Here is a 16,475-nt window from a genome sequence, read left to right as displayed (position 1 = left end):
GAAATGAGTGTAAGCTGAATGTAGTATTCAATTCAGAAGAAATACATTCTACATCTTGCTTTAATGTAAAAACAGGATTTTTAGACTGATACAATCCCAGATTTCTGTTTATTGCTTTCTTATGATAATTTAAGTTAACTCTTAAAAGGACTTTTTGGAATGCTATTTTATGGAACCCCTACATTTTCTCAATTCTACTTTCAAAACCACCAATCCAGCGCGTAACAGATCTTTAGGAAGAAAGCAATTGCTAATCTGTCCTAAAATATGATGTGTACATTCCTCTTACGTGTTACTGAGTGCAAGGACATAGAGAGAGGGTTGTTTGTAGGTCTTTTTATTTGAAAGTCTCCTTTTATCTTTTTTGGAGTTATTGACTGAGTAAGGAATTTGTTTTAAACAAAGGTTATAAACAAATATAGTTGGGGGGTTGCCATTAAGTGCTATGAGAGAGGCAGGATGTTTGGCTCTGCTCAGAAACCTTTAAATTCTTTGGCCTGCCACTAATGTCTTCCTTTGTGTCACTTTTCCTTCATATTATGTTAGACACCTTGGATGAAAGAAGCTGAGGAAAAGCAGTACATTTGACCTGATATTAACTCAATTCCCATGAAGACTGAATATATCTTACTATTAGATCAGGAAATCTCAGGTCCTCCTGCTATGTACAGTTGCTAAATGCATTAAATCGTAGGAAAAGAAAAATTAAACACTTAGAATACTTCTCAAATGGGGACAGAGTTCCTGAGTAAGCTGCAGAAGCTGTGAAAAAAGTTTCAACACCTGTACATGAAGTGGAGCATGAATACATTGCGCCAAAGAACTTGCTTTTCTGCCTGGAATATTTATGTTCTTCCTGCAACCATGCCTAAAGTGCTTTGACTTCTAGAGTCATGGGTAGCTGTATATGCATCAAAACAATTGTGCTGCGCATGAAAGGTATAGGAAGTCAGAATGGAACAAGTATTGTTTGGTTCCTTTCTTTTCTTTCCAGCTTCAGCACACATCTGCTTACTCTGCACTGTTGAGATGAATTACAGTCTTGGCTTTACTGCTTTGAAATTTAAGTCTTTTTATAACCACAGACATTTTGGAAGGAATCTGTGAAGCTGTTTAGTCATTGCCTTCCCCAAAAGAACATTGGCTTTGCTTATACATACTTTAAGAAACAAACAGAAGAATTTTTTAGGGTTTTCCACGTTGACTCTTTCAAAACTTCCCTAGGAAAAGTGGGTAGTTAATTGTCCAGTGACCTTTTGTCAGTATTTTAGGATATGTGTGATGTTCTTCAGGTAATTTTTTTCACATAGAAAATTCTTTTTCCTGCATAGTCCTTATTATGACCTGCCTCTAGGCAGGGTAACTGAGGCTCTTGTTAATAGATCCCTTGGGATGGATTAGAGTGAAACAAAATTGAATGATTGCTCACTTGATGATGTGGAGACTGCAGGGAAGCACCAGTGGTGTAGTGGTATCATGCAAGGTTCCCATTCTTGTGACCTGGGTTCGATTCCCAGCTGGTGCATGGAAAACCCCCATTGCCAATGTGTGTAGTGCCTATACTACAGATTAGGTGTATTCCATCAAGACACCTATAGGCAATGTGTTTTGTTCTCTTCCTCTGTGCTTTTTGCTGCTTGAATATTGGGCAGGGTAATTAAGCTGCTGTGGGATTGCACCCTCTTACAGCTATTTCAAGGACTATTTATACTGTAAGACTGTATATTTAGCAACCAGCAGTTCATATGCCCTGCAAATGAAATGTGCAATGTGTGTGTGTGTATACATCTATGAAATAACCCACGACACTTAGTCCTTGACCAGTTAAGTAACTGGTCCTTTTTTTTTTTCGTAAGGTAAATTATGCTTCCTTTCTTTAAGTAAGCTACTGACACCCTGTAGGAAGGAAATTTTGACAGAAATATTCTGTCCACTAATTCATCTAAGGAAAAGTGCTGGCATGTTGTGGGATCTGTTGTGCAGGTTAAGTATCAGAAGCAAAGTTGTATATCCTGTGAAGGTCCTTACAATACCATTTAGGTTTATCATTCTGCAGAATGTACCAGTAGATACTCAGTGGTAGTAGCAGTTTATTTTTCAGTGACCCATTCTTCTACAAAGAAACATTTCATTGGGAAACATAAAGCTGTAAGGTTACAGAGGTTGTATTCTGCCAGTCAAAGCACTATCAGTGTTTATCTGTAGGTTTTCTGTAGTTGATTCAGTCTGGATTTTTCTGCGTAATCCAACAGTGTAATTGAGTGGTATTTTAAGTTTGCTTCTGTTAAAGAGTTCACTTCTACTGAAAGTTTGCTTTTATGCAAATAAATTGTTTTACATGACCTATGAATTCTGCAAATGGTAACTTACTTGTAGTTTGAACTCATCAGCCATATGAACTAACCTGTACCACTGCACTGGTATGAAATATGCATGGCCATTTATAATAAAAGAGATGAACTGAGACTCCTTGACCAATTTAACACTTTCAGATAAAAGGCCTGTTCTTGACAGTTTCTTCCCATCCAAAATTGATAGTTCTATATTATATTTGGGAAGAGGGGCCAAAAAAAGCTGTTTAGTATTCAAATATCATCTTCTTCAAACACAAGAGCAGTCCATTCCAATGAGTAGGAAGTCAGGCAAAAATGCCAGGAGGCTTGCATGGATGAACAAGGAGCTCCAGGCAAAATTCAGATGCAAAAAGGAAGAATATAGAAGGTGGAATATAAAAAATGGAATCAGGGATGGGTAACCTGGGGGAAATACAGCAACATTTTATGACCATGCAGAGATGCAGTTGGAAAAGTTGAAGCCAAAATGGCATTGAATCAGGCAAGAGATGTCAAAGGCAACAAGAAGGACTTCTGTAAATGCAGAGGTCACAAAAGAAGACTGTAGAAAATGTGAGCCCATTGCTGCATGGGGAGGGAACCTGAAGGCACAGGATGTGGAAAAGACTGCAGTACTGAATGCCTTCTTTGCTTCTGTCTTTTCTGCAAGAGCCAGCCTTCAGGAATCCTGGGTCCCAGAGACCAAGAGGAAAGGCTGGAGAAAGGAGTGCATACCATTCGTGGAAGGGGACCCAATCAGCAAGTACTTATTTAAACTGGACATTCATAGTTCCATGGGCCTTGATGGGATGCACCTGCGAGTCCTGAGGAAGCTTGTGACTGGGAGAAGTGCTTCTGGACTGGAGAAAGGAAAATGTCACCCCTATGTTCAAGAAAGGCAAGAAGGAGAACCCAGGGATCTACAGGATATTCAGTGTCGCTTCAATCCACAGAAAAGGGATGGAGCAGCTAAACATTTTCCAGGCATGTTTCACAAGGACAAGAAAGTCATCAGGAGTAGCGTGCATGGATTCACCAAAGAAACGTCAAGCTTGACCAGTTTGATAAGCTTCTCTTATGAAACAGAAGTGACTGGCCTGGCAGATGAGGGAAGAGCAGTGGATATTGTCTGCCTGGACTTACACTGTCTCCCACTAAGATCTGCATAGAGAAGCTGTTGATCCAAGGGCTGGATGAGGAGAGAGTCAGGTGAATTGAAAATCAGCTGAATGACCAAGCCCAGAGGGTGCTGCTCAGTGGCACAAAGTCCAGTTGGAGGCCGGTGTTGTGTGCTGAAATATTTGCACAAATGACTGTTCCACCGTACAATCAGGGCAATCCCATGGTTTAAGGATTTTTAGGTACCAGTCCTAGAAATTGGGATTTTAGAGGTGATTCATATAAAGCCTCTGCTTATTTGCTGTCTTCCATCCTTTTATTAAAACGTATTTACCAAACACCTCTTAGGAGTCCAAGTAGACTGTATCACCCACATATCTCTTCTCACATTCTAATTGAATCCTTCAGAATACTGATGAATTTTGAGGCACTGCTGCCTGTCATGCTGATTCCTCTCCTATGCATCAAGTATTCCATTTGTAAGCTAATTTTTTTTTTTTTTTTTTTTTTTTTTTTTTTTTTTTTTTTTTTTTGGATAGTAATTCATATTATGAGTTTGCTTCTTAGGACTTTACAGATTTTATCTGTTTTGGAATTTGGGTTCTTTTTTCCCCTATCATATTTTGTTTTCTGAGTGTTCATGGTAAGTCTGTCTCTAAGTCCATCTGATCATCTATTTGTCTTGCTTTGTCTCTAACAGACTTCCTGTCAGATGTGTTTGGAAAAGTACTTGGTTTATGTCTCTTGCAGGTTTTTCCAAACACTCTTGTTTAACTTGCCTGATTGCATTTTTATATTTAAATAAGCAAAGTTCAGGATCTTTTCTGTTTTCCTCTTTTAGGCATAATTTCAACTTTTTGTCAACTAATAGTTCCCCTTCTGTTTGTGACATTGATTTTCTTTTTGATATTTCCAAAGCATCCATCAATGCTTGGCTTGCATGTCCTTTAAGCATCCAATATGGTATCTGTAAATAATCTCCCTCTGGCTTGCAAGTATTTTACTTGTAGGTGTTGCACCATAAAGTTTTTAATAAACTAATTTTTATAGAACATTTTATTTTATTATTTTATTTTATTTTATTTTTATTTTTATTTATTTTATTTTATCTTATTTTATTTTTTATATTTGGCTACAATGTTAATTTTTGGATTTTGTTGTTCTTTAAGCTGTCTTTGTAAGTGTGGTGGGTTGACTCTGGATGCATGCCAGGTACCTACCAAGCTGCTCACTTCCCTTCTCAGTTGGACAGGGGAGAAAAAATATAACAATGGGTTCATGAGTCAAGATAAGGACTGGGAGAGATCACTCACTGAACACTGTCACAGACAAAACAGACTGAACAAAGGGCTATCAGTTGAATTTATTAACAACATAATCAGACCAGGATAATGAGAAGTAAAATAAATCTTAAAAACACTTTCTCCCCATTCCTTCCTTCTTCCTGGGCTTGTGATTGACTTATGATTTTCCCTACTTGCTTCCCCAGAATGGCGCAAGGGGATTGGGAATGGGAGATAAACTGTGGTCAGTTCATCACATCTTGTCTCTGATGCTAGTTCCTCCTCAGTGGGAGGACTCCTCACATTCTTCCCCTACTCCAGTGTAGAGTCCCTTCCACAGGAGACACTGAGACAGTTGTCCATGAAATTGTCCTGCACGAGCCCTTACCACGGGCTCCAGTTCTTCACAAGCTGCTCCACCATGGGTTGCTTCCACAGGCTGCAGTCCTTCAGGAACAATCTGCTCCACGGTGGGTTCTCCACGCAATCAGAAGTCCTGACAGCAAACCTGGTCTGTTGTGGGCTCCTCTCTCCATGGTTCCATAGGTCCTTCATGCAGTCTGTTCCAGTGCAGGATTCCCACAGGTTCACAGCCTCCTCTCAGCCATCCACCTGCTCCAACACGGGGTTCTCCACAGTCTGCAGGTGGAAAGTTTCTCCAAAATGAATCTCTGTGGGCTGCAGGGGAATTTCTGCTCCATCACCTGGAGCACCTTCTCCCCCTCCTTCTCCACTGACCTTGGTGTTAGCAGAGCTGTTGTTCTCACATATTCCAAGTTCTCTCTCTGGCTGTAGTTTGCTCTTGTGTAGGTGTGTTTTCTGTCCCACTTGTTAACTGTGTTATCCCAGAGGCACTACCACTGTCGCTGATGGGCTTGGCCTCAGCCACCAGCAGGCCCATTCTGGAGCCAGCTGGCATTGGCTCGCCAGTCATGTGGGAATCTTCTGGCAGCTTCTCACAGAAGCCACCGCTGTAGCCCCACTGCTGCCAGAAGCTTACCACACAAACCCAACACACCTGGAAAAATCAGCAGCTGCTGAACTGACCATGTTATTAGTGGCGACTACCCAGTAACCAGCTGTAGGCAGGCAATAGATTTCCAGTTGCTATTTTTGTGTGTCTCCTGTGAGGATGATGAGGAGGATGTAGTGACAATGGTGTTCAGACCTCAAGCCAACACTGGCAGCACGAAGATCCCTTGCACAACCTAAAAGCATGGCCTTTTTCTTGTATAAAACTTGATACCAGATAAACAGTAAAATTAAATACTTTCTTCTCATCCAAACTCCTTCTAATAACTGGAAAAGATCTCCTGTGATGAATTATTAGCACACCAGTGTGTAAGGCATCCTGAGAGCCTTCTCACAGTTGGTAGGTCAGTGCCATTGAGATTCATCATTTCTTTCTTCGTGTAAAGGAGACCTATAATACCTCTGGGAGAATTATCTTTACTGTTAATACCGCCACACTTACCATTATGAAATAAAAGATTTTTTGGCTCCATCGTTCCTTTCTGCTCATCCTGAAATGAATACTCCCATGCTGTGAGTGTTCTGATGGATTCCAACATCTTGTGGGATCAGAAGAACAAGCCAAAACTGGAGGGAGGCATTTCAGTCTTTTACTGTAAGTCCTTGAGTCAGAAACCCATTTGGGTCCTTTTGCAGTGGTCTCAGATAGGAGAGATTTACTCTGAGAGCTGTCAGAGGCTATTTTTCTTTAGAACAGAATGTTGGATTTACTGTGATGACCAGAAGTCTTTCTGAGATTTTCATTCCCTTTTTTTTGAGAGAAAAGTCTGAACCTTTTTTATTTTCTTCTGAACAACGACGATCTCCATTTACTTTTGTTACAAAACTTGTCCTGTTCCATTATGCAACTTTGAACTGTGCAAGAACTCAGAATAGGATCTGGTATCTATATGTCCCATTTCTAGAAAGCTAAGCCCTAAGAGAGATCCTGAAATTCCTGTTTGTACAAGACATTAGCAGAAAGTGTTAAATGTTCCTCTTCTAAGCCAGATGGAGCACAAGGTCTCCATCACATGCCTTTGTGATTGATGCCCAACTTCCCTCTGCTTCTCAGGCTTTGCTTTAGAGAAGGCTGAAGGGAACATTTCTGGGCCTGACTGACACAGCATTATAGGTTTTATTCCAAACATCTTCCTCTCTTTTCTCTATTCAATACTTATTCTTTTTGATTACCCATTGAAACTAAAACGCTCCTTTCTCTTCACTGGATCCTTGACCAAGATCCCTAGTGGCACTTTTAGCCCACTTTTTTCCTTTTACAGACAGGAAAAAAAGAACACTTTCCTAAATTTCATAAAGTAAATTTTTAAGTGAGGGAAGTAAGTTTTGTTCTCAAGATTTTTTTTTTTTCTTTATTGTAGTTCATGTTTTGTCAGGATAAAGAGGTCCTTGAGATGCATGTAGTACTTCTTTTAGGGTATTTTTTTAAGTTCTCTTTCAACTACGCCTTTTTCTCCTATTTTTCTTCCAAAGCCTTATTTCTCTGTGTTAGACAACATTCATATCATTGCTGTCAAGAGGCTTTTTCTTCTTATTAGAACAAAATTTAACGATGATGTCAAAGGCTGTTGAAAGTACAAAAGCTGTCATTTACTAGTGATGGTCAAAGTGCAGAGCAGTTCAGATGAGACTGTATTCTGAGACAGCCAAGGGGGATCTTCTAATGCCACAGAGACTCAGAATTGTTAGTGGTTTTCTGGGAAGCTTGTCCATTCCATCTACTAGCTAGACTGTCACATCTGTAGCTTTACCTAATATTGTGCCATTATATAGGAATTGAGAGATTATGCTTCATTTCCTGCTTGCATATCCAGTAAGCATAACCATATTTGTAGACTGTTATTTAAAACTAGAAAAATGAGTTATTTACCACCAGCCATTGTATTTTGAAAAGAGTGTATTGGGACTAGGTGATCCTTAAGGCCCCTTAACATTCTATCATTCTATGAGATATGAAGAGCATTGAAGAGATTGAGAGACAAGTAGCTGATTTAGGAATAAAGACGCATTTCAAGACAGCCATGAGGTAAAAGTAGTAGAGTCTGGACCAGTCACTAGCATTTTTTTTTTTTGTCATTGTTAAAAAATAAAACACTTTAGACTTCAGTCTTTAGACTTTTTGAATGTCTTTGTCTTAAGCAGGTGCTTGTTCCTATTCTTCTTTTGTGGAATGGCTCTGAAAACAGCAAGAAATGTGGGAAAAATGTAATTTGTTTTCAGTCTTCTGTCATAAGTGAAACAGAGTAGCAAAAATAGCTATTAATTAAGACAAGGAGTTTTCTGTAAGCCATATACTTGCTAGAGAACACCGAAGTATCAGCATCTATCGAGCCTATTCAGTTTAGATACAGGATTTTTTATTTTTTCTCAAAGCCCAGAGACAAGAATTTCTGCTGTATCAGCAGGGAGGATGTTTTGTTGCACAATCAGTCTGTAGGTTTGTAATTCTGCTATCCAACTGCTAGTATGCAGCTTTTCATGGAATATTATCCCCAGGTTTTTAGAGTTACTCCATTTGAAGGGCTCTTGGCACAGTCTGCATGCAGCAATACTTCCCCACTTTTGGGTGAGAGATGGGGGATGTTGAATGGTTTGAGTCCATTGAGATAATCCATTATGTGGTAGTTTATTTTTAATGCAGGTTTAATAAGTCAAATTGAATTTTTTTTTAGAAAAAGAAGATTCTTCTAATAGCTAATAGTATTTTCAAAACAAGGCATTAATGGCAGTGACTAATGTTGTTAGCCCTTCCCCAACTGAAAGTAAGTAGAAACAATGTGACAAAGATCACATCATTAGTTTCGAGGAAACCTAGAGAGGTGTGGTGTGAGTTATACATCATGGTCTACACCTGTGTATTTGCTTCCATGTTAAAAGCTTGGAGAAAGAGTTTGCACAAGCAGATTTGTATGCAAATGATATCCAAAATATAGTGGTAATTTCCAGGGAGAAGTTTCTCATTGATTAAAGGTTTTCAGAATGGGAATATGAATACCTATTTTAATAATTTTTATATCTTCTACATGGAATTTTAAACTTTGAATAGTATAAATATTATGCAATTTGTTTAAGCAATGCAAAATTTTCCTTACTACAGGTATTAATCATAGTTTCTTTCATTTAATATTTGGTGCTCATGTTAATGATGCAAGTGAAATTAATACAGTAGACAAGACTTGTTTTTCTTGAGATGCCAATTAATTATAGAGTGGATTAATGAAAAAGACAAAAATGAGATATTGTAATATATTACTTCCTTTTCTCTCCTCCTGTTAGCTGTCCTTAGCTGTATTTTGCATGAGTTAGTGATAATAATTAATAAACTTCTATTTTGCCCCTTATACACGTTCCATGAGAGCTATTTCAAATATATATTTTGACTTCAGAACTTCATGTGATTTTTTTTTTCTGCAAGATGAAAAACATTTAATGAAGCAGCAGAGGTATTTTCTATTTTAAAAGTGCACTTTATCATTCAAAGCATAGAATATTTAAACCTACATGATGAAAAAGTTGGTATGGAAGGCAAAACCAAAATAAGTTTAAGAATGGTAACTGTGAAAGTATTTAATGGCTAAGGCTTTTTTCTGACATCTGTAGATGTAGGACAATAAATTTTGAATACTAACACATCTATTTATGCATAAATTCTCCAGGTCTCATATTTGGATCAGAATGTACATGAAGTAGATAAAGAGCAGAAGCAAACTGAACAATAAGTGGAACAAAACAAGAGAAGTATTATGAAGCAAAAATTAAATGGTGTAGAAGTGAATAATTTAATGCTTGCATTGGAGTATGCTTAATGCTGTAATGCTTTTTTGAAGTATGTTTGATCTCAAAGGATAGGCTGTCATTTCTACAGAGTTGCCTTGGAACTGTATACATACACACACTTTATGCACTATTTTCTGCCTCTTGCTTGAACTAACCTATGAGGTCCATAGCCTTGAGACAGTGTGAAGCACAAAGCAGAATTGATATTGGGGTCATTGAGAAGTCCTTTGCTTTCTTCATTTGCTGCACTGGCTCAGATTGCTTGAGGGGCTTTAGAAATGCAAGGGAGAAAATCAATAAAGGACAAAAAAGATTCCAGTGTAGTAGGAAGTGCCTGCTGATTGCATGTTTGCTCAGCAGATGGCATCTTCTTGTAAATGATGGCTCGTATCTGCTGTATCACTTACTAAACTGTACAATCCAGGAAAGTGAATTAATGAATTTCATTACTGAACACTGTGCTTTGTATAAACATGTTATTAGAAGAAACAGCCATTTTCCCCCCCAATATTCTGTTAATTTCTATTACTCTTTTATTTGCATCTTGTATAAACTTGTTCAATATTACAGCATCAAAGATGAATCACGTACATACATATATAAAACAATAAAAGCTTTCGTGTGGTTCAGAGTAGCTTTTAGGAAGCCTGTAATTTCTATGGAAAAATTCCAAAACTTCTTATATATGACAGAATCTTAAATTAAGCATGGGGAAATTCATTGATTGACACAGGTTTCTAAATTTGGCAGGGAAGATGAAGTTTATATCCCTGTCTGTTAAAGATGATGCTCTACCAAACTGCAGGTTTACCAAGAGATCTAAAAACATGTGGAAATGACTGATGAGTCAGCATGCAGATATTCAGTAATTTTACAATGTTTTGCAGGGCATTTATTTCCTATACTTTTTTTTATTGTTTTCATGCTGCCTCTCCTAGTAACTCTAAATAACTGCATCCATTATTTACTTGAGTAATATTTGAGTTGGTGTTCTAGAGGAGTATTAGAGGACTGCTAAGTGGAATAAAGCAATGTACAAAGAATGTACAAAGCCTATTTTATGAGATTTGTAGAGCTCTGAACTGGTAACAGCACCTGGATACCTCAAATACGGCATTTTTAGAGCCTGATACAGTTCCTTGAGTGCAGAAATTGAAGTTTTATAAAGGGGGCTGACTTGTTTTTAACAATAACTCATACCTCTAGTTGTGCAGGATTACATTATATGATTCCTCCAATTACACTCTATTGTTTTTCAGAGAAAGTTTTTTAAAGCTGTATTCGGAGATATTATTGCTCTTCTATGATTAAGACACTGGCTAGTCAAAGCCAGTGTGTAGCTTAAATGATGTTATGGAAGGAATGGCTATGATTCTATAGTATTCTCCTTACAACAGTAATGTAGAGTCTCCAACTTTCAACGGACCAAGCAATTCACTGAGTGAATAGTTTGCCTATTTTAAGTCAAGGCGAATCACAATGTGGAGGCTACTGCATCATGCCATTGAATTTGAAGTGAGTTGGTTTGGTCAGCTGACATTTAAATGTCTAAAAGCTAAATGCCTAGATAACAGCATATGAATTCTACCTTATAAAACACCAGTGGTCTTGTTCAGCAGCAAAGAAGAATGAAGAATATTGTTCATATATTGAATGGCTGAATGACCAGGTGCCAATGGACTCATTCAGCTTAGGCAGGATAGTGGACTGTTATCCACTACAGCAAGCCATTAAGTGCAGATATTCAGTCAATTGATATTTGGATCACAGACTGTGGAGTATCTCACCATTCTTGTTTGTTTATTCTAAAACCTGACAGCAAATTCTCTGTCTCCTGTAAATACCAGGTTGCACTGACTCAATGGCTAATACTCCATATGCTCAAAAGCCCACATTGTCAGGTTTTGCTTGCCTTGGTTAAAAAGTCCTGAGAAAAGTGCAGGAAGTCAAAGATGCAAAATTCCTCTTCACTGACAGTTTTCTTCCAACAGAGCTTAAACATGAACCTGAGTCTTCGGTACAAAACATGTCATGGTTTGTTTGTGTGCATATTTATATCTGGACACAATGTATTAATCATCTCAGGTTTGCAAAGTTTAAGGCCAGGACAGATATACATATATCTTGTGTATGCACAATCAGATGGTATCACATTTTGCCAAGCTCTCCTGGTATCGAGCCTAAAACTTTTACTCAGGGGTTTGAGACTCACTATTGGCAGTTCAGTAACAGAGGAATTTGCATTAATTATCATACCTCTACAGATACTTATTACACATTCAGAAGTTTGAGGGTCTTAAAAATCTGACATCCTTGTGATACCTTGCACAACTTCGCATATCTGTGCTAACACCTGTTACAAAAGTTTTGATTCCTTGCTTTTTTTTATAACTACCTTTCAGGTATACCTTTCAGAAGCAGTTCTTTCATAAGGAAAAAGATGCTTAGACTATGCAGGATACTACTGCTCCAGAAAAATGGGACAGATCCTAAAGAAGAAATTTTAAAAATACTGATCTTAAAATACTGTGGTGTATTCTTTGCCTACTGAATTATGAGGTCGTGAAACCTGGTATTTATGTATGTGTGCACCTAATTTATATGTGTATACATGTGTATATATAAGGATAATCAAAAGGTATTTTCCTCCCTCTTAATTTAACCCATTTACATAGCTGCTTACAGCCCATTAGTCTGGGTTACAAAATCTAATGCAGCAAGACCACTTTACAAGTATCACCCAAATAGAAGACTCCCACCTGTTTATTACTGCTGAACTGCTACAGTGCTTTATGTTTACCTTGTTCATTGTGGGGAAGCTGTAGCTTTGTGTACCAGATACTCTTGCTCTTGAAAGCAGAGTTTGCTTGTGTTGTGAATGCTCACATTTTTTGGGTCCTGTAACCATCTGTCACATTTGGTACAAGAAAGACAGTGCAATTTAACTTCTCTTCCATAAAGCAGGAAGTTTAGTGAAAACACTTTATAATTTAAAGGTTTTCAGCAGCTTAATGTCAGCATCTCTTCAAGTTGCAGCTGAGGAAAGGAGTCACTCTCTGTGCTTTATTCCACCACTGTCTGTGGAGTACGGACAATTATGTTATGAGAAACTTGACATCTGAAAGAGGACAACTCACTATTTAGGCAACTAAATGAAAAATGCTCTGGGGAATGGCAACTAAAACCACTGATTTTTCCTGAAAGTCAAGTATTTTAGGTATCTGCCTAAAATAGTTCTATATTTTCTAAGTACTTGAATGGTCTAGCAATAAAAGCTAGACACTGACTCTGCACACACTGAAATAAGCAGTCCCAGACTCAGATCATATGCAAATATTGTTACTTTTTGCTGTCATTAGAAATGATTTTGCTGTGCAGGGCTTATTTACAAAAATTTCATATATAAGGACGAAAGTAAGAGGGACATGTATTTTTTGAAGATGGTGGCCTACAAATATGCATATATCCACGTACAACATAGGCAATTGTAAAAATACAGGTGCCACAATAAAATCTGTGCATAAATAATATAAGAACTTTCCCAACAAGTTGGGGAACTCTAACTGGATTTGTGAAGCTGTTCTCTTACATAAATGCAACTTTTCCAGTTGCACTCATTTCTTTAAGTGCTTTCTCTGAAAGAATTTCCCTTTCTTTGGGTATACACTGTCATGAATTTTTGCACATGATCATATGCCTGTGCTTAAAACTCAGTATTTGGAAATCTAGCCTTGACTAGTTTACATGGTATGGGATTTTGTTGGTGGTGGTGGTGTTGCTTGGTTGGTTGGTTGTTTCTTAAATTCCTAGTTAAACTGCTGAAAACTATCACACTGTGGAAAATTTTGAAAAATGAATGTAAAGAATTAAATGAATTATGGAACAGGAAGCAAATACAGCTAGACAATACAGAAAAATCTTTTGCTGATTTGAGGTAAGACTTACCTATTATATGAATTTTAAAGGCTAATTGATGACATTAATAAAGGTAAATTAGTAATCCTACTTTATTATGAAAGATGATTATTTTACAGTATTACTTCTAGAAAATATGAACTTTTCATCAATAATTTGAGAGTAGTTTTGTCTGATCACTGCTTGTAGTTTAAACACATCTGTTGAAGTTATTAATGAGAAATTGTCTGCCCACCAAACTGAATTTTGGGCATTGAAATTACTTTCAGAACTCTAATAATATTCATGGTCAGTTGCATCCTTAAGTAATGGAGGATTCAATGCACGTTGTATCTTCTTTGGTTTGAGAAGTGTGGACCTAAACTTACTGTGACTGATGACTGCTGGAAATAGTCTCAAAGGGCTCCATCCAACTGGTAATGCAGGCTGCCTTCTAGGCCAAGCAAGCCTTGGAGGGCTGTATATGCTGATTGCACAGCAGGCTTACTCTTCAAGGATAGAGGCGAGCCTGCTGTGCAATGCCAAAAGAAAGCAGCTCAGATTGTTGAATTGTACAGGATGTCTAAGTAGTGAAAAAGTCATTCTCACATCATTATACTATGGCTCTCTTTCTATGATCTCCTTCATTTATGTGCTGTTGATGTCAAAAGATCTTTGAGAGGTTATTCCATAAAATTCTTGACTTGAGGAAAAAAAACGTCTATGTACATTTTTTTAGATGAATATGTGGGACGGGAATGTTTTTTCCCAGCTCTTGTTTCAAACAGAATGATTCAGAGGGACCCAGTGTGCAGTGGAACTTAGTGAACTGAAGGCATCTTTCCATGACTGAAAAATTCTCCTTCTCATTTTTCACAGTTTTTTAGTCCGTAGTCAGTGGTTTTGTATCAGTGACATGTTACGTTCAGACTCAGAGAAGAAATGGATAATGTCAACATAAAGTGGCACTGAAAGGTCATTCCAGCAATTCATTGCTTCTATGTAGTAAACAAGTTCATCTCTCCTTCAAAGAGAAATTTTCTTGCAAATTCTGCAACTTCTAGGCTTAAAATAGATAATAAAGAAAACTTGCATTTTTCTCAAGAACCCGCTTTTAGAGATCCTACCTGACAGGAAGAACCCCACAGTCAAAAAAGTCCCCAACCCCTGCCTCTGACTTCTACCTTGTACATCCCAATGGCTAGTGTTACTTTTTGTCATTCTCTGAATACAGAAGGCACAGCACACAGGAATCTCTCCAATGTGTGGCATGCTGAACACTGGCAGCATGCTTCTGCCTTCTGATCCATAGAGCAGACTCTGCACGTAAGGGTGGAAGGAGAGGAAGAGTTTGGTGTTGCTGGTGCTTTTTCATTGCTTGCTGGTTTTCATCAGTGAAGATTAATGAGGACAACATTCAGAAAAAAAAAAATTCAGGTTAATCTCTTTTATTATTCTTCCATTCTTCTATTAATATTTTCAGTTATAGGCCATATCACATGGCATTTTGTCAATCTATTTTAACACAGTGTACTCTACTAGTTATTCCCTGTTAGATTTTGTGTTATGCATGTAGTTCAATATCAAATATTCTTATTTATTTGAACTAATCTTTCTTCTTTTCATAAAACCTGTCTGGCTTTTTAGAAAACCTGGGCATAAGGGAATACCTGTTTCTACATTTACTCTTGGCTTTTATTTCCATTTTTTTTGGTAGCCTGAACTGGTAGAGAGACTTGAAGTAAATGAGTCCCTACTTCTGCTTTCAGTCTTCACTGTTGTCCTTTTATGGATACTTCCAAGCCTCTTTCTCTGAATAAAACCTCCATGACTTATTATTGCTTACTATTAATGCAATAAAAAGGCCAAGTAATAGCCACTAGAGTGAAATAAAAACAGTGACGCAATGGTTTCAAAATAAAAGTAGTTTGAAATAGATACTTTTCCACAATAAAATTTACTACCAAACTGAACTCCACTGCAAAATGTAGCCTAACATGCTATCCAAAGTAAATTACATTCCACAGGTATCCCATCTAGAAACTGTCCCATCATTTCTGAAAAACTGTTTTTGCATTTCTGGAAGACAAAGACATGTCCTTATACCTGAAGTTAAGAATGAAGACAAAATGCCTTCAGTCAGTTCTCTCCATCTCAGTGAAGTTTGGTGCCATTTAAAGTAGAAGGAAGATGAATAGATCCTGTGAATTCAAGGTTTGTATGAGGAGCATCTTTGCTTGTTTTGAGCCCCACCATTTACATGCATGAGTTGCTGGGTGCTGTGCCTACACCTCCATCAGGAAAGGAAATAAAGGCAGGAAACATGATATGGGGGTATACTGGAGATTAGGAAGGCTGGAAGGGTGTTTCAATGAAAACAACCATAGATCATTTCTGATGGTTCCCTAAGCCCCTCTTTAGATTCAGAGGAGGCCTTAGATGCTTTAATTTTCTGCAAAGAGATTTGTTTTTCTGAAGAGTCTCAGTAAGAGACTTGTGACCTCCAGAATTTAGAGCTGGTTCCAAAACTCCTAAATACATCTGTTCTGTCAAGTATCAGCTAATCACTAAGAAGGATAACAGCTTATTATTGGTCCCAGCTGTTCCTTTCTTGACGGTGTAAATGGTTCCTGAGCGGTCAGCTTCGTCGTTACATGACAGCTTCTTCCCTTCCTCTGACTGTTCATTTGTTTTAAAGTTAAAAAAATATTTTGTTTAAGTGTTAATGTAACATTGAGTTTACACAACAATGCCTTACCATTAGAAAAAGTAGGTTTAAACCTGTCTCCTGAGTTTCCTTTTTTTAGTCCGGACATTGTGATGCCGTCTTTATTATGCAGCCAACTGCTACATTACCTCCTAGGCTTTTAGTTTAGGTTATCTTGCAGAAAATCAGTTAGAGAATCTTTTTTTTTTTCTTTTTTTTTTTTTTTAATATGCTTCTGTCTATAAGCAACAGAAATACAGACCCTGAGAGAACAGCATGTCAGTACCAGGTGAAAACATCTGAAAATTGCTTAACTTTACCTCTTTAGTC

General features: G+C 37.7%; 1 non-coding gene across 1 annotated transcript; it reads left to right on the top strand.

Moving 5' to 3' along the window:
• The first annotated feature begins 1,454 nt into the window (after positions 1 to 1,454).
• On the top strand, positions 1,455 to 1,525 carry TRNAG-CCC. Its single transcript has one exon. It is a non-coding gene; the product is annotated as a tRNA-Gly (tRNA).
• The last annotated feature ends 14,950 nt before the right edge of the window (positions 1,526 to 16,475 follow it).

The sequence above is a fragment of the Corvus kubaryi genome, unplaced genomic scaffold (assembly GCF_017639235.1).
Source record: "Corvus kubaryi isolate FWS band 111438036 unplaced genomic scaffold, C.kubaryi_AGA036_p1.0 64987, whole genome shotgun sequence".
NCBI classification, from domain to species: Eukaryota; Metazoa; Chordata; class Aves; order Passeriformes; family Corvidae; genus Corvus; species Corvus kubaryi.
This window is presented reverse-complemented; position numbering and strand designations above follow the sequence as displayed.